The sequence below is a fragment of the Gymnoscopelus braueri genome (assembly GCF_963280865.1).
Source record: "Gymnoscopelus braueri genome assembly, chromosome: 14".
NCBI classification, from domain to species: domain Eukaryota; kingdom Metazoa; phylum Chordata; class Actinopteri; order Myctophiformes; family Myctophidae; genus Gymnoscopelus; species Gymnoscopelus braueri.
The window spans coordinates 23,924,601-23,928,364 of record NC_137619.1 but is presented as its reverse complement, the minus strand read 5'-3'; positions in this window follow the sequence as shown (position 1 = coordinate 23,928,364).

Below are 3,764 nucleotides of genomic sequence, written 5' to 3'. Positions count from 1 at the left end.
TACAACAACAACGCTTCATCCCGCGATAAAAAACAAAGCGTCCACGTGACACATGACGTAGTTAGTGTTGCCATATTTCGCGAGAGAAATAAGCAACTAGAAGGTCCATGAAAACGAGCCCAAAAGAAGCAAATACAGTGGTTCCCAAACTGGGGTTCGGACTCGGGACCCCCAGTGGAGTCCCCAAATTATTTTGAGGGGTCCCCAGATGATTATTGCAACATTGTTTCTCACTCAACAACAGTAAACAACCCAACATACAGTGTGTATAATACAGGGTAAATCTGCCAATGTCAAAAGTTATAATTTAATGACTAGACCTTTTTAATACCAAATTGTCAAATATTACGTAAGAAAGAGGAAAACATTGTGAAAATAGCCAATCTACAAGCTTCGATCTATAGGCGTTGTGAGCTTGTAGTTTGGCTATTTTCACAATATGGAACCGAGTCAAACTAAATGCAAGTGCTTATGCTTATCATGGTGGGAGGTCCCCAGTTAAAATATGATTATTTTGGGGGGTCTTGGAGAGTTACACAGTCTTGAAAAGTTTGGGAACCTGCTGTAGGCCACATGAACACTTTGAACCAATTATCTGATCTACAAGCTCACAAGTCACAACACGTGAGCTTGTAGATCGGCTATTTTCAAAGAAGAAAATCTTGAAAATGAATGTTTTTGAAACATTTTAAACACAAATGGGCACTCTGGCACAAAATATTTTCAGATCTGTGGCCAAAAACATATTAATTTGGGGGGCCCTTGACATTTGTTTGAGAACCACTGGTTACTTTCAACAACATTTAGGAAACAAGCCCAAATAAGCAACTATAACAAGCAACTTAACAGAAAAACAAGTCCACATTCGCTTATAATAATCGGACATGGCAACACTGGACGTAGGCCGACTAACTTGAATCCCCAAAACTTTATTAGCCTTGAAATGTGTTTCGAACAAGTTAGTGAAGGATAGTGAAGGAAAAGACAACATTATTACAACTTTTTACATTATTTTAAAGCTATATTCTGTACCATTTTCAACCACTTTACATCGTTTATTTGTGGATACGTTGGTTTATGATGTTTTTGGTCATTATAGTGGGTAGGGTGTCCGAAAATTCATTTGAAGATTGATGACGCTTCAGGAAATACTTCTTCAAGCCACCTGACAGCAATTAACCACCAGACCCAGTGATGGAAAAAGTACTACAATGTTTTACTTAATTGAAAGTATCATTACCGCAACGTAGAAATACTTACACTGTTAAAGTCCGTTAATCTTGAGTAAAAGTCAAGTAATTGGTATCAAAAGTACTTAAAGCACCGAAAGTACTCATTATGCAGAATGTCCCATTTCACAAGTTTTCAAAGTATACAAATCTTTTGAAAATAGCAGATCTACAAGCTCACAATGTGTCACATTGCAAGGCATTGTGAGCTTGTAGATCTGCTATTTTCAAATGGCCGAAACGTAACAGAGCTGAAGTGGTAAAATGTATGTTTTTTGTAATAATAATTACAATAATAAGCAAAATAAATATGTATCAATATCAAGTAAATGAAAAATAAATGTGCCCATAATAATCCTTAAAGCATTGGTTCTCAAAGTGGGGTTTGGGGACCTCCAGGGGTCCTTGGGGGGGTTCTAGGTGGTCCCCAGTTAAATGATGGATTGCTATTAGGGACCAAATCAATCTTATTGATCTGTAACTCAGAGAGTGTGTTACATTTGTGCACTCTCAGAGGTATGAGTCTTTGGGGCGGTCCTTGAGTTTAAAAAGTTCGAGAATCACTGCCTTAAAAGATTTGTATTGATGTTGGTTCCATCAACGTAAAATGTAATATAAAACAATACTTTAGAACAGCTAAAAAGACTGTTGGACTGCATTTGGTATTGCAGCCCTGTAATTCTACACTATATTAAGCTTGATTAGCGACTAGGCCTATCCTATGTGGAGTTATACTAGTCTGACGACATGTTACCGTACGTCTACTATAATGCAGAAACCTGGACCATGGCATCCAGGATGTCAACAATGAGAAGAGCAAGCGGTCCTAACCTCCCTCATCCAGGAGGTCCAAGCTTCATCTTCATCCATTCTACTCCCAGTGTTCCAGACTTCAAAGTACCAGCTAACAAGTTTCTGCTGGAGGATAAAGCTGCATGGTGCATGATGTTGGCCACCCTAAACTGTATGTTCAAGTCATACTGTGCCATGGGAAAAAGGTAAGATCTTGATTGCCCACCTTGTCAGACTGTGCAAGTTGACTTAATGCTTAATTTATACTCGCTTGCCGAAAATAGCAGATCTGTTGTGAGCTTGTAGATTGGTTATTTTTGGTGAATGACACTGCCGTACAACATCAAAGTGTTAATGAGGCTCAAGTGTTCTATGAGGAGGCTACAACCTATGGTCAGATGACATAATATGTCAAGCATATGCCGGGCAGTATTTTTGCCTTGAGAAAACAAAACAGAAATATTTTGACCCGGTCTTGGCCTGGCAGAAAAGGACAACAAGGGTTGGCAATTCTCCAACCATTATTCACAAACTGACTGCACATGCAGTTTGTAGACTACGAGATAACCATTGAATCCTTGGAAAACCCTTACAATTGACGCATTGTTATTATTTGTATTTTATTTTATTCAGTAAAGGTAGCAGTTTCTGTTCACACAAACAATGACCTTCCATTTATTTTGATGGTATTGGTAGCTGTTACATAACGGACTCCTGTTGCCTATCATCGTAGCATGAACATGGGCCAATATTTCTGACACTACTAGAACTTCATTGGAGCCAGTGACACTAATGACATCAGATAGTAGAAGCCCTTGACCCTGTCACACACTGAATGACCCAAGACACTTTAGGCATTTATGCCACAATATGGTCATTTTGTCTGGGTACACTGGGTTCTGCACATAACACTTTATTACTCAATTCTTGAAATTCGCCTCTCCACCAAACCCATCACAGAAAAGAGCTAGTCTCTCCTGCACATTAGAGAAACAAAAAAAAAACTGTGAGTTGGAGTGTTTTAAAAGTCAAATCAGTTCGGATAATGTAAAACCATATCACTCTCAAGTCATATCGGCATGCTCAAGAGGAGTGAATTATACAGACTGTTACTTATCTTCGCCCAGGCTGACCCCGTGGCCACAAAGGCAAAGAAGCGTCCACCGCAGAGCTGCCAAAAATGAGGAGCAAGACAAATGCCCTGTCTGAATGCCCTCAACGCTGCAGCCAACATCTGAAAACCCTCTCATGCCACTACACATGCTTGCAAAACGGAACACTGAAAAACATAGCCTATATTGTGAATACATTTATTTGTAGACCCTTTTTGCAGAACCGTTGCACATTTTTTAAACATTATCCCGCCTGTTTAATAGTGGAGTTACAATAGGTCACTGATAAAATGTCAAAGACGTTTATATTCAGAGTTTGCCTTGACGTTTACCATTGGATTTTTTTATGGTGGGTCATTTATGTTACAATGGTTTTCCTAGCACTTGGAAATTGATGCAGTAGTGAAGAGTGAAAAATCAAATAATCATTGATCATTATGTCTAATGCCTTTTTAGCTGAAATGCATCCGCCGATGTTTTGCCATTGTCAGTTTAGATAAGGTTTATTCGGCGCCAATGATCCACCAGCTCCTTTCAGCAAATATTTAGTTCTCGAGCTCTGAGGACCCAATTGTAATGTGTGATTATACTGTACATAGAGACGAGAGAGAGAGAGAAGAGTGTGTCAAAG